At 42.8% G+C, this 27,591-nt stretch overlaps 1 protein-coding gene and 1 long non-coding RNA gene across 24 annotated transcripts in view; one reads left to right on the forward strand and one right to left on the reverse strand.

The window, feature by feature from the left end:
• The window catches only part of EPB41L3 (erythrocyte membrane protein band 4.1 like 3), a 177,744-nt gene that overhangs the window by 16,414 nt on the left and 133,739 nt on the right, over positions 1 to 27,591 (forward strand). The gene's annotated exons all lie outside the window — the stretch shown is intronic.
• LOC114812042 lies at positions 1,753 to 4,225 on the reverse strand. The gene is made up of 2 exons (XR_003759716.2): positions 4,141 to 4,225; positions 1,753 to 1,985 (listed from the first exon to the last, which is right to left on the reverse strand). It is a non-coding gene; the product is annotated as an uncharacterized LOC114812042 (long non-coding RNA).

Consider the following 27,591-nt stretch of genomic DNA (forward strand, 5'->3'; position numbering starts at 1 on the left):
ATGAGGTAACTGATGCTCGGGGAGGTTGAGTGACTTACCCAGGTCACACAGCAGACAAATGGTGGACCTGGGATCAGATTCCAGGTCATTCATTCAGTCGTATTCATTGATTGCTTAGTGTATGCAGAGCGCTGTACTAAGCCCTTGTAAAGTACAGTTCGGCAACAGAGACAATCCCTACCCAACAGTGGGCTCACAGTCTAGAAGGGGAGAGAGAGACAACAAAATAAAACAATGTAAATAAAGATCAATAGAATCAATAGCATCAATAAAAATAGAATTGTAGATATAGCCATATCATTAATAAAGTAAATAGAAAAATAAAAATGTATGTATATACATAAATGCTGTGGGGCAGGGAGAGAGGTAGAGCAGAGGGAGGGAGAGCAATGGGGAGAGGAGGAGAAGCAGAGGAAAAGCGGGGCTCAGTCTGGGAAGGCCTGGAGGAGGTGAGCTTTCAGTAGGGCTTTGAAGGGGGGAAGTGTGCTAGTTTATGGTGTCTGGTCCTTCTGACTCCTAGGCCCATGCTCTGCCCCTTAGGCAACACTGCTTCTGTTAGTACTTCTCAACAGGACCAAGGGATCGGAGCCCATCCACAGCCTTTAAATGAATCCTGCCCCCATCACTTTTCCTCCAAGTAATCAGAGTCAATAAAGAACTTACTGTGCTGGGCCTGGAGTTTGCACTTGCCAAATGCAGAATACTCTACTAAGCACTTGGGAGAGTACGATACAGTTGGTAGACATGACTCTTGCACTCCCAGGATTTTATAATCTAGTGGGAGTTTACTAATTTATTGTGCCCCAGTGTCCATCTGTTAAATGGGAATAATTTAACTCCTCTCCCTTTAACTTTAAAGTGTGAGTCCCATGTGGGATAGGAATTGTATCGACCTGATTATCTTGTATTACCCCAGTGCTTGGTACAGTGCTTCACACATAATAAGCACTTAAATTCCACAATTGATATTATTATCATTATTCATTAATTCAATTGTATTTATATTTATTGAGGGCTTGCGAGGTGCATGGCACTGTACTAAGGGCTTGGGACAATAAACAGACATACTCCCTGCCCAAAACGAGCTTATAGTCTAGAGGAAAGAAAGAAGAATTTTGTTGTGACCTTGGGCAAGTCACTTTACTTCTCTGTGTTTCAGTTGCCTTTTTTTGGAAGAAAGTTTTGTCTCCAGGCAGCATTAGGCTAACAAGAATTTTCCTTAATACAAGGCTTATCAAGGAATGGAAACCCCACATTTAGGCTAACTGACTCCACCGGAAATTTTCTCTTGACAGCATAGAAAATCCCTTTAAATGAGTCATTCGACTTAATAAGAAAGTCTAATGAGACTAGGGAGGAAAATGTTTGTGCTTTATCCTTCCTCCTTCCGTTCTCTTGACAACCAAGAATATCATTGTTTTGTGCATCTGTTTTGATTCTCTTTAGAGACTGAATGTGATAATAGTCTGTTATTTGTGATCTAAGTATTTTGCAGGTTTGCTCATCAGTCTCCCCTCTGCCACCTGTCTGCTGTGTGACCTTTGGCAAGTAACTTCTCTGTGCCTCAGTTACCTTATCTGTGAAACGGGGGATTAAGGCTGTGAGCCCCTTGTGGGACATGGACTGTGTCGAATCCATTTCTCTTGTGTCTTCCCCTGTGTGTAGATATTAAATACATAGTAAATGCTTAAATACTATTTAAAAACCCATAAAATTCCCGCCAAAAACCAGCAATGAACTAGGCAGTACCAATAAGAATAAGCCCTGCTGTTGTGTTTTTTTTTAAATCCACAAAACTTTGTTGGAACATTCAATCAACTTTCAATTTCACTTAATCCATGATGCTGTGTGGATCTGGGCTTCATACTTTTACATTCTTGCTCTACATGATTGGATTTTCCAGTACATTCTCTGAGCAGTGCTTGTACAGATGCAGGTGCTGAAGCATAAATCATGAATAGTCATCTGGGTTGAGCTCAGTCGATCTGAAAGCAGAATTGAACTCTCTCAGAAGAATGTCAAGGAGAGGGAAAAGAGCACCTGACTCTGCCTACCAAAGAAAATATACAGGTTGACTTCTGATGTAAACTTTAGGGTCCCCTAGAAACTAGATATACCGAGGGTATTTAGAATCTTGTCTGGAAATAAAGCTCTGAGTGTGTAAATATGAAGAAGATGCGTGCCAGACACTCTACAAAATGCTGGGGTAGATACAAGTTAATCAGGTGGGACACAGTCCCTATCCCATGTAGGGGTCACAGTCCTAATCCCTGTTTTATAGATGAGGTAACTGAGGCACAGAGAAGTGAAATGAGTTGCTCCAAGACCACATGGCAGACAGTGACTGAGCCAGGATTAAAACCCAGGTCTTTCTGACTTCCAGGCCCGTGCTCTATCTCCTAGGTAGAGCATGGTACATCTGACATATTTTCTAAAGACTTAAAAAAGAAGAAAGGGCAGCAAAGCTGATAATACTACTAATGATAATTCTGGTACTTGTTAAGCACTTACTATGTACCAAGCACTGAGGAAGATACAAAGTAATCAGATTGAACACACTCCCCGTCCTACAGGAGGCTCATAGTTTTAATACCCATTATACAGATGAGGCAGGCATTGAGAAGTTAAGTCTGTGTACCAAGGTCACACAGCAGCCATGTAGTGGAGCCAATGACCTAGGACCTCTGACTCTCACTAGGCTATGATGAAGGCATGAGTAAGGCAGATTAAAGCAGATAGACAGAGTAATTGTAAAAGGGTATGGATAGGGGAAAATGAATGTCAGAGATGATGGCTACTTACTCACTAAACCTCTCTAAGCCACAGCTCCTCATCTGTAAAGTGAGCCAAGATTGATTTTTGAGAGCTGTATTGAGTCAGGAGCTGTATCTGATTTGATAAACCTATAGCTATCCCAGTGCTTAGTATATAATTGTGCTTGATTAAATGCCAATTTAAAAAAATCATTCCTCACTGATTTTTATTTCAGAGTGTGGACATTTCACCACTTTCCCAGTGTTTCACAGGCAGACGGACATGTTGATTCCCATGCAGATTAGTCACTATATTGTATTCATGGAGACTTCCAGACTATTCTAGGCATCCGAACCCTTAAGGATGTATTTTTAATGTTACCATTGTTGGTGTTTTTCCAGAACCCAGTACCTAAGGATTCATTTCCTTCCTGTACACTTTTTTCTCTTCTTAGACCTATAATTTTATTGTCAAAATTCCCTGTGGGATGGCATCTGACACACAAACCAACCTCTTTGCCTCACAAACAAATGGTCTGCTGATTCTTCAGACAAAAACAAGTTCAATCACATCTCAATATAATAAGCAATTCACACTGTATTCTTTGGATGCTTTTTTATTCTGGGGTGCAGTGCCTCCCTCCTGCTTGGCCTTTGCACTCTGAGTCTCTTTAAGCCTTTGATAGTCACCCCACCCTCAGCCCCACAGTACATATCCTTATATTCTTCCCCTAACCCTATACATAATTTATTTTGTCTACCTCATCTAGACTGTGAACTCCTTGTAGGCAGGGAACTTATCCATCCATTCTGCTATATTGTTCTCTCCTAAGAGCTTAGTATATTGCTCAGAACACAATGAGGGCTCAGTAAATACCACTGATTGGTATTTTAATGTTCTTATATTCCAATGATACCTTGAATTTGCAGAGCACTTCTATATTCTCCAAAGGAATTTTCATTGTTACATTAGTTTTATCTTCATAACATCCATGCCTATTAGAGAGAATCAGTGAGGCCTTGTAAAAAGAGCATGGGTCTGGGAGTCAGAGGACCTGAGTTCTAATCTCTCATCTACCATTTGTCTGATTTAGTGAAGTCTGTGCCTCCTCCTCCTTAGACTGTGAGCCTCGTGTGTGAGAACAACCTCTTGTCCAACCTGATTATCTTATATTCACCCCAGTGATTAGTACAATGCTTGGCACATAGTAAGCTCTTTAGTGCCACTGGGGTGATGGGGGGGCAACCCAGATCTTGCTCCCATCTTCTTTCCATTTGAAGATCCAATCATCTCTCTCCCCTCCCTTAGTCAGAAAAAGCAACCCTTTTTCATTTATTGTCTGACTAGGAACCATTCAACTATGCTGTTCATAAGTATTTAATGTACCTTGGATTGTAAGCTCTCTGGGGACAGAGGCCATCTGTGTTCTTAATTCTGTGTCAGGTTGCCATGACTAATTGTGCTCAAGGCCTAGCAAAGCCCTATGGAACCCGTTGATGCACTTAGCCTAGAACTACTGGATTACTGGAACAACTTCCCTGTCTCCAGCTACGGGTACTGACTGCTGCTACTCCATCCTTCATGGGGAGGGAAGGATGTCAGAAAGAATAATTAATTCATTCAGTAGTATTTATTGAGTGCTTACTATGTGCAGAGCACTGTACTAAGCGCTTGGAATGAACAAGTCGGCAACAGATAGAGACAGTCCCTGCCGTTTGACGGGCTCACGGTCTAATCGGGGGAGGCGGACAGACGAGAACAATGGCAATAAATAGAGTCGAGGGGAAGAACATCTCGTAAAAACAATGGCGACTAAATAGAATTGAGGCGATGTACAATTCATTAACAAAATAGGGTAATGAAAATATATACAGTTGAGCAGACGAGTACAGTGCTGAGGGGTTGGGAAGGGAGAGGGGGAGGAGCAGAGGGAAATGGGGGGAAAAGAGGGTTAAGCTGTGGAGAGGTGGGGGGGGTGGTAGAGGGAGTAGAGGGAGAAGGGGAACTCAGTCTGGGAAGGCCTCTTGGAGGAGGTGAGTTTTAAGTAGGGTTTTGAAGAGGGGAATAATGTGTGGGGTGACCGAGCTAATGGGTGAAATTGCTGTAGGTCAGGGACAGAATTGGTGCATCCCCTCTCCTGTGACATTGATCTTTAGGATACCCACATGATGAGAGGGGGTGATATTGGGGATCGAGCACCCAGGACTGTAAAAGAGCCCCCATTATTTTTTAGATCTGAGGTGAGGAATTGCTCTTTAGTTTTTAGCAGGGTGGTTGTTTGAAGATACTTCAAAGGAAGTAAAGTCTGTGGTAAAGAAGGACAAAAAAGATGTGGTGTTTGTTTTTGAGGGTGACTTCCACTGATGGTAAAATCCTATCCGTATGTGTGGGTTTGACTGACAAGACAATACTGTATTCCACAATGATCACGTCCTGCTCCTCTGTCGTGTATTCCCCCAATTAAACAATCAATCAATCCACTGTATTTATTCAGGGCTTACTGTGTTCAGAGCACTGTATTGAGTGCTTGGGAGAATACAGTTTAGCAGAGTTGGTAGTTACATTTTGTGCCCACAACGAGTCTACAGTCTAGAGGGGGAGATAAGCAGTAATATGTCATATGGGGCACATGGGGCCTAGCTGTTGTCTATATTGCTTTGTGCCTTTTGGTTAGCCCTGATATAGAAAGGCTACTCTGTATGTAAACTTAATAATAATGTTGGTATTTGTTAAGCACTTACTATGTGCAGAGCAAGATGAGTGGTAGTAAAATTTAGTCCCTCATAGAGTATAAAATAATAATTGTGGTATTTTTTAAGCATTGCTGTGCACCATACTAAGCACTGGGGTAGATTCTAGATAATCAGGTTGGACACAGTCCCTGTACCCTACAGGGCTCATTGTGAAAGCAGGGAGAAGAGTAGATATTTCATCCCCATTTTACAGGTGAGGAAATGGAGGCCCAGTGACTTGCCCAGGATCACACAGGCAAGTAGTGGAGTCGGAATTAGAACCCAGCTCCTCTAACTCTCAGACCCATGCCCTTTCCACTAGGCCAAACGCAGACCTTCCCTTCTGGCTGTAAGCTTGTTATGGACAGGGAATGCATCTGCCAATTCTGTTGTATTGTTTTCTCCAAAGTGCTTAGTATAGTGCTTTGCACATAGTAAACCCTCAATATATTAATACAGTTGATTGAGGAGAGCAGGGAGAGAGTTGGATTTTCTATTTTTTAAAAAAATTATAACAGCAAGGTGCCGGTCTAGCTTGGATGGTAGCCAGCAGGTGAAATCCCATTACAAAATAGTGTGTCAGAAGCAGTACTGCTTGGTGGAAAGAGTTTAGTACTTGTAATCTGGTTCTGCCAGCTGCCTGCTGTGGGACCTTAGGCAAGTCACTTAATGTCTCTGTGCCTCAGTTTCCTCATCTATAAAATTATTATTAATCATATTTACTGAGCGCTCACTGTGTGCAAAGCACTGTACTAAGCACTTGGGAGAGTACAGTATAACATTAGACATTCAAAATGGGGATTAAGTTACTGTTTTCTCTCCCTCCCTCTTAGGTTGTGGAGCCCCATGTGGGGCAGGGACTGTGTCTAATCTGACTGTATTGTATCTACCTCATTGGGTATTACAGTGCTTGTTGTTGTCTAATGCTGTCGAATTGTGTGCAACCCATAGCAGTGCCGTAGGCACATCTCTCCCAGAACGCCCCACTTCCATCTGCAGTTGTTCTGGTAGCATATCTATAGAGTTTTCTTGGTAAAATTCTGGAAGTGGTTCACCACTGCCTCCTTCCACGCAGTAAACAAGTCTCTGCCTTCGACTCTCTCCCATGCCACTGATGCCCAGCACAGGTAAGTTTTGACTTGTAGCAGATTGCCTTCCACTTGCCAGCCACTTCTCAAGCTAGGAATGGAATGGGTATGCCTTTGCTTGACTCTCCCTCCCTGTAGTTGTGACGGGTAGAGTATTGGAAACTCTCCAGGTGTGACCCTGAGTGGAAAGTACAGTGCTCAGTACATTGTAATTGCTTAGGAAATACTATTATTCTTTTTATTATTGCTACTACTTCAAATCTAGTATGACATTTTTTCCATTTGGGTCTTTTTGTTCATCAGCAGCTTAACTTTTACCATGCCCTCACATGAAATGGACTGGACATTTTCATCAGTTGTGTTTGGCTGGCTAACGTTAGTCTTTATACTGGTCTGAAATTATGTGTGTCCATAGCCTTTTTTGTTTTTAAATGTGCTTCAGTTTGCCAGTAGAATCACTAACAATTATTTTAAAAAAGCCCTATAAAAGTAACTGTGAATGAGTGGACCTGTTAAATAATAGTAAAAGAAGATTTGGGTCATAAACCCATGAAACTCTTACAAGTGGGGGAAATATTGGGAATCCTACTGGGAGGCTAAATTTCTGGGAGGCTATTTCATCATGATGCCACTTAGTGGTGTAGGCAGCTAATACATATGGGCCTCATTCTCACTGTTGCATTGGTCTCTGTTTTCAGGAGAGTGGAGATTAAGCCACAGTTATAATAAGAGTAATTGAGGTATTTTTTTTACATGCTTCCTATATGCCAAGCATTCTACTGAGGGCTAGGTTAGATATAGCATGGAATAAGCACCATCCAGAAGCAGCATGGTGTAGTGGATAGAGCATGGGCCTGGGAGTCAGAAGGTCATGGGTTCTAATCTTGGTTCTGCCACTTGTCTGCTGTGTCACCTTGGACAAATCACTTTACTTCTCTGTCCATCAGTTACCTCATCTGTAAAATGGGGCTTGAGACTGTCAGTCCCACATGGGACAGACACTGTCCAACTCAATTTGCTTGTTTCCACCTCAGTGTTCAGTACAGTGCCTGGCACATAGTAAACCCTTAACAAATACCATCATTTTGGATGAAGCTTGATGGTACTGGAGATACGTTTTAAGAGAACTAAGACAATTTGACCCAGATCATTTTAGAATCCTAGTAAGTAATCGAGAGCAGTACTTCAAGCTGATTCTGTACTATAATGAGGATTGTAGATGAGTGTTTGCCAACTTGGGACTGATGAATTTCAGCTCTTCATTGTTTTAGTAGCCCTCTGCCAGCCAAGCAAATGATCTGAAGCTGATGATCTTCTGAGCCCTCTGCTTTTCTGTGTGTGTTTCGGTGTTTAGAAAGTCAGCTTTTGTGGCAGCTCTCCCGGTTAATACCCTGGCCATGAATTAGGGACTAGCGTCTTAGTTTTTGAAAACGTTCGAGTATCTCTGAAAAGTAGGCTTTTCATGTCTTTGTTTGTACAGCTTACTTCAATTTAAAAGCTACATTTTCTTTCTGTCTGGGCTGGCAGTAGATGAAGGTATTTGGCTTTTTCACCAGGCTTTCCCTCTACTTTGTCTGCTTTTAGCTTGTGGCAGTGTTGGGGCTGGGGATTGAGGGGGAAAAGGGGGTTAAAGAGGGCAGGGAGGGGGTGGTGTGTGTGTGTGTGTTTTCAATTGAGCCATGGTAAACTTTCCAAATGCCTAGTTGCAAATGTGTTCCATGTTGCTTCATTTTAGTAGCACTTCCCTGCTTTTGGCTTCCATTTCTTTTTCATGTGGCATTCACACCCTTCACTTCAAGTGGAAGCTTGATTGTAGTGTGGGGTTCTTCGGAAGGGATTGCTTGAGTCAAAGAAGTAGTACTGATAGCAAACCTGAAAGAAAACTTTCTCCAGTAATATTATGAAGCAAGTGATGCAAGGGGGCCAGTACAGCAGCTGGTAAATTTAATTATAGGCAGGGAAGCCCTTAAGGAATTAGAGAAAGTGTTAGCAGAAGGGTGAATGTAAATGACAGCTGTTTGCCTTAGGCACCAAAGAGGCAAAGTGCATATAGGATGAAAATGAAGGGAACTGTCCACCATATGTTATCGTGAAACACTTTAAAAATGCAGCCCATTTGGCTGTTTTTAGAAATTGGATTTTTTTATGAAGTTACCGTAAAAGCCCAGGCACAAAGATGAGGATAATGATGAAGAGCAATAAGGAATATCTTTCTCTTCTCAATTTGAAACCATGCGTATCAACACCTGTGCATGTGGGTGTTGGGCTCTAAATATAGCTTTAAAAAATCTAACGTTTTGCATCTGGCATTTGGGAATCAAACCACTGTTTGCAGAAGCAGCTGTGCTCAGTCTGCTTTAATGTTTAGCACTAGGGGAATCCCATATTCTCTTATCACAAACAGCATTTGGCTGGGTAAACACTGTAGCCTATTTGGTTTTTCCCCCTTTAAATTGCTTCCAGCCCCACTGTAAAGCCAAGATTGGACTAATGTGGTTCAAATGGAGAAAATTTCTCAGGTTCTGAGTCTTCCATAAAAGATTTAGTTGGAGTTTACTCCATTTTCAGCTAACTCTGTGTTTTCAAGGACAGACTTGCCCATAATTGTCTATTTCAGAGGATTATAAACTAGAAAAATTAGTGGGTAGATTCATAATATGCATCCTGGTACAGGTTTGTATTTTCTTGTGTTAGGAATTTATTTTCCTTTGTGTTTGATTTGGAGTGAAGAAGGCGGAACTTAAAGTTCAGTTTTGGAGGGTAAATACAAAGCTTTGAGCTCATGTAGAAAATATCTTTACAAAGGGCTTCAGCCTTCCGATGTCTAAAAGAAAAACACAGTGAGGTCCAATGAGGTTTAGACCAAACATGTTAAACATCATTTTCATTGTGCATTTTAATACAGATATTTTAAAATTATGAATGTTATGAAAACTGTACTCTAAAAACAGTTCTATCATTTCAGTTGTTACAAAGAAAAAAATAAGTATTACGTGCTGAAGTGATCAAAGCAAATGCATGGTGAATTTAACCATACTCTAGGAAGGAACTGTGGGTTTCTTTCACCTTTATAAATTTGTAAATTTATAAAGTCTTATAAATCTTATCTTTGCCTTTGATATTAAGACTAGCCAAGTAAACAAATAATAATTATGGTATTAGTTAAGCACTTACTCTGTGCCAGGCACTGTACTAAGTGCTGGGATGGATACAAGCAAATCGGGTTGGACACAGTCCCTGTCCCATATAGGGATTACAGTCTTAATCCCCATTATACAGTTGAGATAACTGAGGCCCAGAGAAATGAAGTGATTTGCCCGTGGTCACATACGTGGTAGGGCTGTGATTAGAACCCATGATATTCTGACTCCCAGTCCCGTGCTCAATTCACTAAATCATGCTACTTAAAATCAGTTTTTATTGAAGTGATTTTTAAGTAAAATTTGCCTTTATCCTTAGTGCACATTGCTGTATAAAATTGGTGTAAAGTGACAGATGAAGCAGATTCAGGACACTTGAAACTCTATCCCAGCTCCATCAGCCCCCTTGCTGACCTTCTTGCCACTAATGTCTCTCTCTCCTCTCCATTTCAGCCTTCAGTGTGCTGCCCTATTCTTTTTTTTTTTTTTTTTGGAAACACTGTTCTGCCCTTCTCTCCCCATGCCTCAGAAACCCCAGTGGTTTCTTTGCATCAAGCAGAAACTCCTGACCACGGAAACAGCTCCCTTCCCCATTTTGCCCTCATTTTTCTTCCTCTACACCTCAGTTTACCCTCTTTATTCCACCCAAGCCAGTGTACTTCTTGTGCTTCTTTCTCTTCTCTCATGCCGACCACCTCTTGCTCACAAGCTCCCTTTGGCCTAGAGCCCCCTGCTTTTCATTTGCCAGACCACCCCTGTCCTCATCTTCAAAACCCTTCGCATCTCTTTCAGAAGGCCTTTCCTGATGATTGCTCATCTCCCCAACCCTTCCCATCCCCTTCAGCTGTGATTTTAGAACTTCCATGTCACCTAAGTGCTTGGGTACTCACGCCTCTCACCTACCATTTGTGTTCATGTATTTGTACTCATTTGCTTCCTCCGTTGGATAGTTCATTTTAGTGTCTTTCCTCTGATAGGCTGTAAACCCCTTGAAGACTGGTCAACTTATTCTCTTGTACTCTCCCAAATATTTAGTGCAGTGGACTGCACATAGGTTCAGGTCTGCTATCCAATGAGACAGCAAAGGCACATTCTCCTAAAACAAAGTCTGTGTACAAAAACTGTGTGGGGGGGGGGGGGGGGGGGGGGAAAGCTGCTGGTTGTCACATTTGGTGCTCTTAATAATCCATTCTGATAAGGGGAAAGTTATATACAGTTGAATCAAGTACAGTTAATTGAACACTCTCATTCATTCAGTAATATTTATTGAGTACTTACTATGTTCAGAGCACTGTACTAAGTGCTTGGAATTTATAGTTCGGCAACAGATGGAGACAATCTCTGCAATGCCGGGCTTACAGTCTCAGTGGGGGAAACGGACAAGAACACAGGCCTGGGAGACAGAAGGACCTGGGTTCTATCCCAGCTCTGCCACTTGTCTGCTGTGTGACCTTGGGCAAATCACTTCACTTCTCTGGACCTCAGTTACTTCATCTGTAAAATGGAGATTGAGACTGTGAGCCCCTCGTGGGACAGGGACTATGTCCTACTGGATTTACTTGTATCCTCCCCAGTGCTTAGTACAGTGCCTGGCATATAGTAAGTGCTTAATAAATACCACAGTCAGCATCATTGTTATTGGGAGAAGCAGCATGGTTCAGTGGAAAGAGCACGGGCTTGGGAGTCAGAGATCATGGATTCAAATCCTGGATCTGCCACTTGTCAGCTGGATGTCTGTGGGCAAGTCACTTAACTTCTCTGGGCCTCAGTTACCTCATTTGTAAAATGCGGATCAACTGTGAGCCTCATGTGGGATAACCTGGTTACCCTGTATCTACCCCAGCGCTTAGAACAGTGCTCTGCACATAGTAAGCACTTAACAAATACCAACATTATTATTATAATAATCACGATAAATAGAATCAAGGGGTTGTACACCTCATTAACAAAATAAATAGGGTAATATATACAAATGAGCACAGTGCTGAAGGGAGGGGAGGGAGATTCATTCATTCATTCAATAGTATTTGTTGAGCGCTTACTATGTGCAGAGCACTGTACTAAGTGCTTGGAATGAACAAGTCGGCAACAGATAGAGACAGTCCCTGCCGTTTGACGGGCTTACGGTCTAATCGGGGGAGACGGACAGACAAGAACAATGGCAGTAAACAGCGTCAAGGGGAAGAACATCTCGTAAAAACAATGGCAACTAAATAGAATCAAGGCGATGTACAATTCATTAACAAAATAAATAGGGTAACGAAAATATATACAGTTGAGCGGACGAGTACAGTGCTGTGGGGATGGGAAGGGAGAGGTGGAGGAGCAGAGGGAAAAGGGGAAAATGAGGCTTTAGCTGCGGAGAGGTAAAGGGGGGATGGCAGAGGGAGTAGAGGGGGAAGAGGAGCTCAGTCTGGGAAGGCCTCTTGGAGGAGGTGATTTTTAAGTAAGGTTTTGAAGAGGGAAAGAGAATCAGTTTGGCGGAGGTGAGGAGGGAGGGCGTTCCAGGACCGCGGGAGGACGTGACCCAGGGGTCGACGGCGGGATAGGCGAGACCGAGGGACGGCGAGGAGGTGGGCGGCAGAGGAGCGGAGCGTGCGGGGTGGGCAGTAGAAGGAGAGAAGGGAGGAGAGGTAGGAAGGGGCAAGGTGATGGAGAGCCTTGAAGCCTAGAGTGAGGAGTTTTTGTTAGGAGCGGAGGTCGATAGGCAACCACTGGAGTTGTTTAAGAAGGGGAGTGACATGCCCAGATCGTTTCTGCAGGAAGATGAGCCGGGCAGCGGAGTGAAAAATAGACCGGAGCGGGGCGAGAGAGGAGGAAGGGAGGTCAGAGAGAAGGCTGACACAGTAGTCTAGCCGGGATATAACGAGAGCCCGCAATAGTAAGGTAGCCGTTTGGGTGGAGAGGAAAGGGCGGATCTTGGCGATATTGTAGAGGTGAAACCGGCAGGTCTTGGTAACGGATAGGATGTGTGGAGTGAACGAGAGGGACGAGTCAAGGATGACACCGAGATTGCGGGCCTGCGGGACGGGAAGGATGGTCGTGCCATCCACGGTGATAGGGAAGTCTGGGAGAGGACCGGGTTTGGGAGGGAAGATGAGGAGCTCAGTCTTGCTCATGTTGAGTTTTAGGTGGCGGGCCGACATCCAGGTGGAGACGTACCGGAGGCGGGAGGAGATGCAAGCCCGAAGGGAGGGGGAGAGGACAGGGGCGGAGATGTAGATCCGCGTGTCATCTGCGTAGAGATGGTAGTCAAAGCCGTGAGAGCGAATGAGTTCACCGAGGGAGTGAGTGTAAATGGAGAACAGAAGAGGGCCGAGAACCGACCCTTGAGGAACTCCAAAAGTTAAAGGATGGGAGGGGGATGAGGCGCCCGCGAAGGAGACCGAGAATGACCGGCCAGAGAGGTAAGAGGAGAACCGGGAGAGGACGGAGTCCGTGAAGCCGAGGTGAGATAAGGTATGGAGGAGGAGGGGATGGTCGACAGTGTCAAAGGCAGCAGAGAGGTCAAGGAGGATCAGAATGGAGTAGGAGCCATTGGATTTGGCAAGAAGGAGGTGGGGAGGAGCAGAGGGAAAGGGGGCTTAGCTGAGGGAAGGTGAAAGGGGGAAAGGGGAGGGAGCAGAGGGCGGAGGGGGAGTAAAGAAGGAGCAGAGGGAGAAGAGGTAGCTCAGTCTGGGAAGGCCTCTTGGAGGAGGTGAGCTCTCAGTATGGCTTTGAAGAGGGGAAGAGAGTTAGTTTGGCGGAGGTGAGGAGGGAGGGCTTTCCAGGACAGCGGTAGGATGCGGGCCAGGGGTCGACGGTGGGATAGGTGTGAGTGGGGGACCGTGAGGAGGTGAGTGGCAGAGGAGCGGAGCGTGCGGGATGGGCAATAGAAAGAAGGGAGGTGAAGTAGGAGGGGGCAAGGTGATTGAGAGCCTTGAAGCCCAGAGTGAGAAGTTTTTGTTTCGTGTTGAAGTTGATAGGCAACCACTGGAGGTTTCTAAGGAGGGGAGTGACATGCCCAGAGTGTTTCTGCAGGAAGATGATCTGGGCAGCGGAATGAAGAATAGAGTGGGGAGAGACAGGAGGAAGGGAGATCAGAGAGAAGGCTGACACAATAATCCAGCCAATGTATTATCAGAGCTTGTACCAGTACGATAACTGTTTGGATGGAAGGGAAAGGGCGGATCTTGGCGATATTGTAAAGGTGAGACCGGCAGACATTGGTGATGGATTGGATGTGTGGAATGAATGAGAGAGCTGAGTCAAGGATGACTCTCAGCATTGCATAGTGGATAGAGCACAGGCCTGAGAATCAGAAGGTCATGGGTTCTAATTCTGCCTCTGCTACTTGTCTGCTGTGTGAACTTGGGCAAGTCACTTTACTTCTCTGGCCCGCAGTTACCTTATCTGTGAAATGGAGATTGAGACTGTGAGCCCCATGTGCAACAGGAACTATGTCCAACCCGATTTGCTTGTATCCACCCCAGCACTTAGTACAGTGGCACATAGAAAGTGTTTAACAAATACTGCTATTACTATTATTATTATTACCATCCTTGTAACAGTCTCTGTCAACCTTTGCAAGAGCTGTTAGTGAGAAACAAAATGAACTAAATTGAATTTCACCATTTTTCTGGTGAAGTTCTGAGGACCAGAGAAAGCACCAGGAAAGAAGCTGACCAAGCTAAAACCCAATTGGCGTAATCTGATCCTGAATATTAGGGAGTTGATAGCTCTTTGTCTTTCATGCCCAGGACCCTGGAGGGACTATAAGAAATTGAAGAGAATTCGAAGAAGGAGATACAAAAATAAATAGAAGGGATGGAGAATTGGACCCATGAGGAAAAGTTACCAAAATGGTAAATTTCATGTAGAGGGTCACCTGACAGTTTTCAAGTAAACAAAGTCATTTGGTAGAGATTTCGGCCCACAGTAAGCACTCAGTAAACTCTATTGTTGTTGATCTGCTGTCTGCTAATTCTCCTGTATTATAGTCTCCCAAGTGCTTAGTACATTGCTCTGTACATAGTAAGTGCTCAATAAATTCCATCGATCGAGGTATATATATGTATCTCCTCACATACAGAAGAGAGAGAGAGAGAAGCATCATGGCTTGTGGAATGAGCACAGGCCTGGGAATCAGGACCTGAGTTCTAATTCTGACTGCTACTTATTTGTCTGCTTTAGGATCTTGACAAATTATCCTGATCAGTGGTATTTATTAAGCAGTTACTGTATGCAGAGCACTTAGGAGAGTGCAATACAGTAAAGTGGGTATACACGTTCCCTGCCCGCTGTAGATAAGAGGGGGAGACAAACATTGATATAAATGTGCTGCAGTTTCCTCAACTGTAAAATGGGGAGCCAGTACCTGCTCCCTACTCCTTCTTAGACTATGAACCCCATGTGTGATTGTGTCCAGCAGATTATCTCTGATCTCCCCTAGTGCTTAGCCCAGTGTTCAGTGCATAGTAAGTGTTTAAGTACTTGATTATCATTATTAGAAATAAAGAGGTAAAGAAAGAGTGGAAAAGTGCACTCATCATCTCTCTTCCATCTTTACAGAAGACAGGACTATTGGAAATACGCTTGGATCGTATTTAAAATAAGAAAGAACCTCTCAAACACTAAGGGTGATTTAACACATGTTCTTTCCATCTCAAGATGACATTGTGCTGATATTGTTCTTTAAATGATTATCTCTGGGGCAAACCTTATAGGAGTTTAAAAAAAAAAAAAACACCAAAAAACAAAAAAGACTGCAACAAAAAAAACCTCTAACACAAGTAGCCTAGAGGATTTGACAGTAGTGTATTTTTGTTGCAGTTGACAGGTCACATGAGTGTTGGATTCAGACTGTAATTTTCCTGTGAGATTGGGGCCTTTGTGTGGCTTGTTAGGTTTCTCTATTTTAAAATAAAAGGGTACAGCCATCAGTAATATTTTTGAGTGCTTCTGTGTGCAGAGCAATGTAGTAAGTGCTCAAGAGTATACCCTCTGGCTTAACTTCTGTGCCTCAGTTACCTCATCTGTAAAATGGGGTTGAAGACTGTGAGCCCCATATAGGACAAGGACTGATTCCAACCTATCTTGTATCTACCCCAGCACATAGTACAGTGCTTAACAAATGCCATTATCATTATCATCGCAATACAATAAAGTTGATAAACAACAATACCTGTCCTCAGGGAGTTTACAAAAAGCCACCACTCCACAATTAGGCTATTGGGATCTCAAACTTTTTTTAAAAGTGTATTTTTACCCTAAGACCAGTGGTTGATCCAAGGAAGACAAACAGACTTCCCTTTGCTCAATATTATCTACCTCAGAGCCCTCAGTGAGTCTGGGATTGTGGATGATCTATCAGTCCGTTACCTTTATATCTACCCTAACATAGAGTATTGATCAATCAGTCATGTTTTTTGAGAGCTTGCTGTGTGCAGAAAAATGTAGAAAGCGCTTGGGAGAGTACAGTATAAAAGAGCTGTTAGACACATTCCCTGCCTACAAGGCACTTAATCTAAAGGGAAGCATCGTGGCTCAGTGGAAAGAGCATGGGTTTGGGAGTCAGAGGTCATGGGTTCTAATCCCAGCTCTGCTACTTGTCAGCTATGTGACTTTGGGCAAGTCACTTATCTCTATGCCTCAGTTACCTCATCTGTAAAATGGGGTTTAAGTTTGTGAGCCCCACATGGGACAATCTGAGCAACTTGTATCCCTCCCAGCGCTTAGAACAGTGCTTTGCACATAGTAAGCACTTACTAAATGCCATCATTATTATTAAAAGGGGAGACAGACATTAATATTAATTTAAAAATTATGGAGATATGCATAAATAATTATTGAATGCCCACTGGGGGCAATATACTGTACTAGGCATTTAATGTTGGAGGTAAAAGGGATGAGAGGCAACACTTGAGTACAAAATGTGCAAGTCTCACATTCCCTGCCCACAGGGAGCTTCCACTCTGTCTGGGAGACAGACACAGAAGTTTTTAGAGTAATCATGTAAATGAATGTACAGTTGAATACGTATATACATGGTCTCTGTCCCTCAGGCTCACAATCTAAAACTGTACTCTCCCAAACACTTAGTACAGCGCTCTGCACACAGTAAGAGCTCAATAAATACCATTGATTGATCTACCACCCCAGATGTTATACAGTCGTATTTATTGAGTGCTTTCTGTGTGCAAAGCACTGTACTAAGCTATTATATTTGGCTGTGTGAACTTGGGTAAAAAACAAAGTGCCTGACCAGGCTGTGGACCCTGGTGAGGGCAAAGCCTGCTTCTTGCATTGTGTTTCCGGAAAACCAAAGACATCATCTCTGCACTTAACCTCTTTGTGAACTCCTTTCCTTACCTCTTTCCTTAAGATGTACCAAGAAAGGCAAGGCTCTAAACTGTCATTTTCAAAGGAGTTCACGAGAGCTTGCTAACGAGAAGTGACAGGTTCCCCAGAAGTCATGCATGCCATAATCATCACTGAACTCAAACTGTCCCTAGGTTCAGTTCATTAATTATGTTCCTGCCAGGCCTGGAAGAAGCATCATTTTGGAGCAGGCCAACTTTTAAACACACTAAAGGGAAAGAGAGCATTTCATCAGCACTAAGGGGCTTTAGTTGGACTAGCCTGTGTACACATGCACACACATTCACACTCTCACAAAATCTCTAGGAAATTAAGCTTCTTGTGCTAGGCATTAGCAAGAGTAATTGCCCCCTTGGCTGAAGGTATCATCTCTAACTGGAGAGAAACCTCATTAGTGCTTCTGTGCTGTTACTCCAATGGATGTTCTAGAAATACATTGATTTAATTGTATTCCCATTTGAACACATCCCCAGATGTAATATTCAGATTGTAAAGACCTGCCGAAGGTGTCATAGTCATATTTATTGAGTGCTTACTGTGTGCAGAGCACTATACTAAAGTGCTTGGGAGAATACAATAAACAGACACATTCCCTGCCCATAGCAAGCTTACAGTCTAGAGGGAAAGACAGACATTAATATAAATCACGGATGTTATTATTATGGTATTTGTTAAGTGCTTACTATGTGCCAAACACTGTTCTAAGCGCTGGGGTAGATACAAGGTTATCGGGTTGTCCCACATGGGGCTCACAGTCTTAATCCCCACTTTACAGGTGAAGTAACTGAGGCACAGAGGAAATTAAGTGGGTTGCCCAAGGTCACTCAGCAGACAAGTGGCGGAGATGGAATTAGAATCCACATCCTCTGACTCTCAAGCCCGTTCTCTTTCCACTAAGCCACCCTGGAGCATCTCTCTCCCTTGTCTATATCATCTCCCTTTTGAATCTCGAAATCCATGGCCAGAACATGATAATCTGAGGAGTCTTTGGGTTAGGATTTCTCATCCTGTATGTGAGTTGGGGAAATCAGTTGGACAGTCATATTTATTGAGCACTTACTATCTGTAGAACACTGTTCTAAGTGCTTGAGAGAGTATAGTATAACAAAGTTGGTAGACCCATTTCCTGCCCCCAGTGAGTTTACAGTCTGGGAGGTCTTTCCGGAATAAATTCCTTCTTCTCTTCCTACATCTGAGTTTAGGACAGAAGTTAGAAATAAAGCAAAGCTCATCGTGGGTAGGGAACGTGTCTACCCAATCTGTCGTAATCTTCCAAGCACTTAATATAGTGCTCTGCTCACAGTAAGCACTCAGTAAATAACATTGATTGGTTTGGAAGCAGTGACTTGAATTTTACCTCACCAGGCCCAGTGGGAGCAGTGAAGCCATAATAAGTCTGTTATTGACAAAGGTTTGGGACTAAAATTCCTCCTTGGTACAGCAGGAGAAAAAGCTTAGCAAGAATCCTGAAAATAGCTTCCTAACAAGGGCAAGGAAGGCTGCATAATTACTGAGAAGCAGCCTGGCCTAGTGGAAAGAACCCACAGAACCTGGATTCTAATCCCGTCACTGCTACTTGCCTCTTGAGTAACCTCGAACAAGTCACTTAAATTCTCTGTGCCTCAGTTTCCTCAACTGTAAAATACTGTCTAGACTGCAAGCTTATTGTGGGCAGGGACTGTGTGTGTTTATCGTTATATTGTACTCTCCTAAGCACTTAGTACAGTGCTCTGCACAAAGTAAGCGCTCAATAAATACGATTGAATGGGGATGAAATACCTATTCACTTTCTTATTTAGAATGTGAGCCCCTTGTGGGACAGAGACTGTATCTGACCTGATTAACTTGTATCTACCCCAGCACTTAGAACCAGTTTTACCCATAGTAAGTGTTTAAAAAATGCCATAAAAAAACAAAAAAACCAAACCCGGGCCTAAGAGTCAGGGGACCTGGGTTTTAATCCCAATTTCACCCCTTGCCTGTTGTGTGATCTTGGGCACATTACTTTAACTTCTCTGGGCCTTTGGTCATAAATGGGTTTTGGATGTAAATCTTTTGCATTGACTTGATAGCTTGCTGCATCCCCTCGTATATTTGCTTGTTTCATACACTGGCCCTGCAGGATTGGCAGGCCTGAGAGAATCGGGGTGGTGCTGCCTAAACCACCAGCTCTGTAATCAGTTCCTTCATGCAGGTTCTCAGTCCCAGGTAATAATAATAATAATAATGATTGCAGGAGGCAATGGGAGGAAAAAGAGTTCAGTCCCCTGACTCCAACCCTCTGGGTATGTGCTGGTGAATCTGCTTCTATTGTGACATTCTTGGAAGGGTGCAGAAATCAGCAACATCCAGTCTCTTAACTCTCTTCCTACAGTGGACTATCAGGCATCTCGACAACTGGATCAGAATGAGCACTCTCATGTTGCGCAGTAATAGAAGTAGTGGTAAAAATATTATTATTAGGAGTAGTTACAATAGTAGTAATAGTAGCAGCATAGAAGCAACACAGTGTAGTGGATAGAGCACGGACCTGGGAATCTCAAGGTCATGGGTTCTAATCCCTGCTCCTCCACTTGTCTGCTGTGTGATCTTGGGCAAGTCACTTCACTTCCCTGGGCCTCAGTTACCTCATTTGTAAAATGGGGTTTGAGACTGTGAGCCGCACATGGGACAGGAACTGTGCCCAATCCGATTTGCTTGTATCCATCCAAGCACTTAGTACACTGCCTGGCAGACAGTAAGTGCTTAAATGCCACAGTTATTAATAGTAGAAGTAGTAGTGTTTGTTGTTGTGGCTGTTGTTGTTCTGAATCGCCTGCTGTGACCAGAGCACTGCCTTCTGCTTTGAGAGAAAAAATAAACCAGTGAAAATTTGATGCCATCCCTGACTCCCAAGAGACTGCCAATCCAATAATAAACAGGGAAGGGGATGAGTGCCTGACATATATGCTGAACTCTCCCAGGGTGGAAGGAAAATATGAATTTTAAGCTTTTGCAAATAGTAATCTCTGACTACATGTTCAGTCCTATCAGCTCTATGTTGGATGTAAGAATGCTTTTCCCTCAATTGACTGGGATTTAACTCATGGTGAATTAAGACAGCGATGATTTAGGGCTGCTTTTGAGGTTTGAAAAATGAGTGTTTAAGTAAATTACAAATTACCGGGTTGTGTTGAGAAATTTAAACTTTTGGCTGCCATTTGAACTGCTTATTCCATAATTTCCAAACACTTTCTTTGTAAATTGTTTAAAGTATTAAATTTTTTACAGTCATGTTCAGCTTATCTGATGATTAATATGACTATTTAGCTTTGTATTGGAAGCTCAATTATTACTCAGAAATTAAGCCTTTCCCAATTATTAGTCCTTGAAGTCTTTCCAATTTCTTATCCCTTCAACCAATGAGAATATCAAGGGGCTTGAACAGGCTTTTTACTGGAAACACTACAAGGAGAGGCCAAAATCCAGTTTTACCTTGCCCCAAAGAAAGAAAGGAAAAGAAGGAAGGATAGAAATTTCCCCATGATATTCCCCCCATCCCCTCTCCCATGAAAGCTAAGCAAGGGCCTGCCAATTTTATAAAAATCATATGGAAATTAAAAAAGCCAAATAGGCATTTCTGCCAGAAGTCATTTTTGAGGAATCTATCCATGGGGTTAAGGAAATAGGTCTCTTCTTAGATGGGAGAAGATTTCCTTTTTGGAGGGTACATTTTGAGGTTGCTTGAATGTGGAGAACTTGAGTTTTATGCCTATCTGAATAATTTTCAAGGCTGCCCCAGTAAAACTGAAGTCCCATTGAATCAATAATATTTATTAAGCCCTTACACTGTTCAGAGCACTGTGTTGAGTGCTTGGGAGAGTACACTAGAGTTAGTAGACACAATTGACACTCTCAGAGAGTGAATTGTCTAGCAGGTGAAAGAGCTTCTTACTCTAATATATACGTGTTTTATGGTAGTATATCTCTAGAGCTTTGCCTACCCCCTTCCTCAAGCCTACATGGACTCTATGGTTACCTGGTTCTTAAAATAATAATTTAAAATAACCATGGTACTCATTAAGAGCTTACTATGTGCTAAGTGCCATTTTAAGCCCTGGGGTAGATACAACTTAATCAGGTTGGACACAGTCCCTGTCCCACATAGGGCTCACTCTCTTAATCCCATTTTACAGATGAGGTACCCGAGGCACAGAGAAGTTAAATCACTTGCCCAAGGTCACACAGTAGACAAGTGGCAGAGCTGGGATTAGAACCCAGATCTTTCTGACACCCAGGCCTGTGCTTTATCCACTGGGGACATTTCTCGGAGAGGATTTGGGACACTTGACATTTAGCAAACGGAAACCATCTTTTAGATCTTTCTCTGGGCAGACCACAAGGGCCTCAGAGGCTGGCTCAGATCTAGAGAGTAGTAGCAATAAGTAGTAGCAATAGTATTAAGTACTTACTGTGTGCAGAGCACTCTATCTGTTAAGTGCTAGGAGTGTATACACCAGTGGGAATTAGACAGGATTGTCCCTTCTGGAATTTTTTCCTCCCCTTGGGACCCTGTCCCTCAATTCAGTCTTTTCATTTCACTCAGCCTTCCGTGGGGTCAATCCTTCCCCACCTCTGGGAAATACCTACTTAAAAAGTAAATTTAAAGAGGCCCTGCAAGCTTGACCTTCCTTTTGAACAGCAGAAGCATTCCGTCTGCCATGTGTCTCTATTCAGGAATTTCAACCCAAAGTGTTTGAGAGTGGAGGGAGCACAGGCCTAGGAGGCAGAATACCGTGGCACTTGTCTGCTGGGTGGCCTTGGGTGAGTCACGACTTCTCTGGGCTACAGTTACCTCATCTGTACAAAGGGGAATGAGACTGTGAGCCTCATGTGGGATAGGGACTGTGTCCAACTCGATTTGCTTGTATCCACCCCAGTGCCTAGTACAGTGCCTGGCACACAATAAGCACTTAACAAATACCACAATTAATACTGTTATTATTATGTCCTAAGAATATGCCAGAGTAGACCTCACCCTACTATTTTTGATATGATTTAGGTTTTAGGACATGGTTGACTGAGGTTGGGACTCTAGAATGGATGAATGAGAAAAACGTGGTGGTATTCTACTATAAATATGCTAATGTCTCTCAGTATTTATATCATGCATTGTGTATTAATGGCACAAAAGTTGTGGGGTTTATGGACTGCTTGTCATGTGCTAAGGACTGTGCTATGTTAGGGCCAATGCAAAATAAACAGTTCCGACACAGTCTTTGTCCCCCAAAGGGGCTTGTCGTTAGGTGGTGGCAGATAGAGGCATAGAAAAGAGTAATAAATTATGGCCAATGGCAGCATTTAAAAATGTTAAAATGAAAACACCAAAGTCAGAGGTTAGTAGAAAAACAGTCCTTGAACAGGCAGTCTTGATGTTCTTCTTTTCCTTACAATCTTCAAGTGAAGATTTAAATCAGTCAGTACCACTTTGTGCTATTCATTGAGTGCTTTTGTGTGCAGAGTACTGTATTAAGTCCTTGGAAGAGTACAGCACAATAGAGTAGCTAGACAAGATCCCTTCCCACAAGGTGCTTATAGATTAGACTTAGTCACCATTAAGTTTAGTTGTTTAAGACTAAGTTTAACAGAGTTGGCAGATATGTTCACTGTCCATAACTGAGTTTACAGTCTAGAGGGAATAACAGATAACACAACAGAATAATAAACTGGATATTCACATAAATGCTGTAAAGTTTGGAGAGGGGTGAATATCAAAGTGCTTCAGAAATTTAAAATGTCCAGAAAACTCAGGTTTATCTGGGTGTCTTCCAAGTAGCTTTGTAACAGCCAACTGGCATCTATATCATTTCACGTGAAAGGAAGAAGAATCACTTTATGTCTCTATTAGGACTGCTCTTGTTTAGAGGAGTCAATTTTGTTGAGCCAAAGCTGTCCTTTGGATTTGAAGACGATACTTGGCAGTAGGATTTTGACATTATGGGCAAGTGGGTTGAAAAGTCCACCATTCCAAGAGCACTTCCTTTCACTCTACGTGCACCTAAAGGTGAATACTTGCTTGAGTTCATATTTGCTTCCAATTCTGCCTCTTAAGAGTCTCATTATTTGTAATTATTGCACGCCAGGCTGCTGTGTATTAAGTTTTTCTCTCAGCTGCCCATAAATGTCACATCACTTGAGTTTGTTTCATTGTGACTCAAACATTTTTATGGTCCTCTGTGTTTTCGGCCCACCTCCCTTAGGGTAGCTTTGTGTCAGGTGTTCTAGTATGTTGTTGTCATAAATTATCTTCAGATGTCCCTTCTCAAACAGCAACGGTACAAAAGCACAGATTAAAGCTGGCACACCAGATACCCTTCCGATGACCCTTTCTGATCGGTCTGTCGAGAGTTCTGAATGACAGATACTTGGACTTTAAATGATATGAAACAGATTGGTCTTTCTCAGTCTAAGACATAGAGAGCGCTTGGAAATTCAAACACCTTTAATAATTGCTCTGTGCCCATCACTCTCCTGAGTGCTGGGGTAGATAGAATGCAGTCAGGTCAGATACAGTCTGTGCCTGGTGCACGCAGTCTAAAGGAGAGGGGGAGTAGGTCGTTTATCCCCATTTTACAGATGAGGAAACTGAGGCACAGATGTTAAGTGACTTGCCCAAGGCTTGCGAAGAAACAGGAGGCAAGTGGCAGAGACACAGTTGGAACCCAGATCTACTGGGTCCTTGCACTGAACTTTTTCCATTAGGCAACACTGCCCTTCTATCCTAAATTATACTCCAGTCTTTTAATTTGCATTTTTAATTTTGGCCTGTGAGTTTTTGAATATCCAGTGTTAAGCTGAGAAGATCTTCCAGGCATAGAAAGATAAGTTGTAATATTGAGCTTAGTTGCCAGTTGAAGAAGGATAGAGATATAAATAATATATATTATAATTCATAGCAACGTAAATGTGACCACATGTCTAGGGACTTTGGACATTTCTCGATTTGTTGTACAAAAACTCCATTCTCTGTGATCAGAGAGAGTTTGTCATGCCTAATCGGCTGTTCACATTTGATCTGAGTCGACCTTTAAGCCAGGAGAGAGTATAGCCCAGCTGAGATCCCTCAAGGATGAATTATAAAGCTTTGGAAAGGAGTACACTGTGATCTTTCAATTAAAGACCTGCTGAAACAGGCACAGAGGAGGTGCAGTGGCACTAATTACTTTATTTTTTTTTTATTAAAGGGAGGTAGTTAGTCCAGGTTTCCCAAGCACTATCTGGTCTGTATGGTCTTCATTATGTGGCACCCTTTGCTGTCACCTCACTTCATTAGAATAGAGATAAATGGTACCTGACAGTGAAAGTAGAATAAATGAACACCTTGCCTTGTATTGCTTCAAAAAGGTCAGAAAGTAAAAATAAAATAAAATAACTCACAAATTGCAGCATAGCCTAGTGGGAAGAGCCTTGGACAAGGAGTCAAGAGATGTGGGTCTGAATCCCAGCACTCCTGCTTGCCTGCTGTGTGACCTTGGACAAGTTACTTTGAGCAGCATGGCCTAGTGGATAGAACACAGGCCTGTGAGTCAGAAGGACCTGGGTTCTAATTCCAGCTCTGCAACTTGTCTGCTTTGTGATTGTGGGCAAGTTACTTAACTTCTCTTTGTGTGTTACCTCAGCTGTAAAATGGGGATTTTGAGCCCCAAGTTGGTTAGGCACTGGGTCCAAACCCATTTTCTCGTATCCTCCCCAATGCTTAAAATAGTGTTTGGACCATAATAAGTGCATAACAAATGCCACAATTATTATTGCTATTGTTATTAGTAATAATAATTTCCAAGTGTCTGTTTCCTCAACCGTAAAATGGAGATCAGTACTTGTGTTCTCTCACTCTTACACTGTGAGTCTCATGAAGGAAAAGGACAGAGTTCATTCTGATTATCTTGTGTCTACCCCAATGCTTAGCACAGCAGTTGCCGTATAGTAAGCACTTTAAAAGTACCAAAATAAGTATTTGTAGTAGTAGTAATTGTAGTAGGTAGTGTCTGTTGAGCTTCTTTTCAGTGCTGAGTACTGGAGTTCACACTCGTAATAGGGGAGTCAAAACCAAAACTATTTAATGACTTAGAGTGGTCAAAATAAACAAACACATTAACCATTATATACACTAGTGCTAAGGAGGATAGAAATTACAGTAGAGATGGCTGAAGGGCTAATAGTAATAGCTGTGGTGTTTGTTAAAGCATTTACTACGTGCCAAGTACCGTACTAAGCGCTGGGGGAGATACATGATAATCGAGTTCCACATGAGACTCACAGGCTAAGCAGGAGGGAGAACAGGTATTGAATCCTGATTTTGTAGATGAGAAAACTGAGGCACAGAAAAGAGAAGGTAGGATCAGAACCCAAGTCCTCTATCTCCCAGGCTTGTGCTCTTTCTTCTAGGCTACAGTGCTTCCCATGACCTAGTGATCGTACCGAAGCAGTGTGTCTTAGTGGGTAGAGTAATGGCCTGAGAGTCAGAAGGACCTGAGTCCTTCTACCAAAGAGCTGCTATGTGACTTTATGTGACTTTACAAGTCACTTTACTTCTCTAGGCCTTAGTTACCTCATCTGTAAAATGGGGATTGAGTGTGAGCCCCATGAGGAACAGGGACTGGTTCCAGCCTGATGAACCTGTATCTATCCCAACCCTTAGAACAGTGCTTGGCCCATAATAAGAGCTTAACAAGTACCATAATTATCATTATTTTAATTTTTATTATTACATGGCTCAGCGTGCTGGAGAAGTCATTGGGGAAAGCATGCTGGGGGTGGCAGGATTTTAAGAGGGATTTGAATGTGGGGAGAGCTGGGGTTTCAAGCGAGGGGTTGGAAGCGGGAGAGTCGATAGTGAGTTGCAGCTAGAAGATTGGCTCAGAGGAATATGCAGGACCCGTTCTAGCTAAGTGGTTCTTTTTCCAGTCTTTGTAATGGTCCTCGTAAATATTTAATAATTCACCTTTATTTGTAGTAATAACAATTGTTCCATCATCTCATCATGCAATTGAAAGCAGATCTGCCTAAAAGACTCAAAATCCACTCATACTGCTTTGAAACACCATCCGCTCCCTTTCTCAAATATAAATGGTGTCTATATTATTTGTTTTTAGGGGCAGGATGCTTTATAAGTATTCTTACTAGATGTATGGCTGTTACTATTCAGTTTTTTTCAATAGCCGTATTCATGAATTATCCCACTTTTTTGTATATTTTTTGTAACAGTAAAAGGGGTAGGACTATTACACCAGACATGTAAGAATTAGGTATAGTGGAAGAAAAAAAGGAAGAGGAAAAGAGGGGAGGAGGAAAAAGGGGGGAGAAGGAAGAAGAGGACAAGAGGGTTCTTGAGATTGTAAGGCTGGTAAGCTCCTTGTGGGCAGGGAATGTGTCTGTTCATTGTTGTATTGTACTCTCCCAGCTGCTTAGCACAGTGCTGTGCACACATTAAACCCAGGATTGAATGAATCCCTTACTAGTATTTCACTTTCCTAAGTACTGCATACACTAGGCACTCAATGAATTAACTCTCTCTCTGCTTTGTTGCTGAGTTGACACCTTCTGCTTCTCTTTTCTTGGCCTGCAGTTATCACTACTTGCAATTACTTGGTTCAGGTAACCTCCTCCTGCACAGTCAGGGAGGGAGGCAATTATGGTTGTGGGTTCTAATCCCAGCTCCTCCACTTGTCAGCTGTGTGACTTTGGGCAAGTCGTTTAAATTCTCTGGGCCTCAGTTACCTCGTCTGTAAAATGGGGATGAAGACTCTGAGCCCCACATGTGACAATCTGTTAACCTTATATCTATCCCAGTGCTTAGAACAGTGCTGAGTGCTTAGAAGAGAATCAGCGTGGCGCAGTGGAAAGAGCACGGGCTTTGGAGTCAGGGCTCATGAGTTCGAATCCCAGCTCTGCCACTTGTCAGCTGTGTGACCGTGGGCGAGTCACTTAACTTCTCTGTGCCTCAGTTCCCTCATCTGTAAAATGGGGATTAAGACTGTGAGCCCCACGTGGGACAACCTGATTCCCCTGTGTTTACCCCAGCGCTTAGAACAGTGCTCTGCACATAGTAAGCGCTTAACAAATACCAACATTTTTTTTTTTTTGCTTGGCACACAGTAAGCCTTAACAAATACCATCATTATTATTATTATTATTATGTCAGGAAATAAAGATGTAGCTGAGCCTAATTCTCTCAAGTAGTAAACTAGGCACATAGGGAGAAGCATTAACTCTTTCTGACGATTAGGTGTCTTTCATTGCCTTGCCACAGAATGTGCCCTAGTTAGCGGGAACTTGTGGAATTACGCGTGGTCAAGCCTCATGAATCAGTCAGTCCGTGGTATTTATTGAGTGTTCCTGGTGTGCAGAGCATTGTATTAAGCATTTGGGAGATTCCAGTACAGTAGAGTTGGTAGACATGATCCTGGCCCTCCATGTCTTTACAAATTAATGGGGGAGACTTTAAACTCATTCTGGGCAGGGAACGTGACTGTTTATTGT

Source organism: Ornithorhynchus anatinus, chromosome 5 (genome assembly GCF_004115215.2).
Source record: "Ornithorhynchus anatinus isolate Pmale09 chromosome 5, mOrnAna1.pri.v4, whole genome shotgun sequence".
Lineage (NCBI taxonomy): Eukaryota > Metazoa > Chordata > Mammalia > Monotremata > Ornithorhynchidae > Ornithorhynchus > Ornithorhynchus anatinus.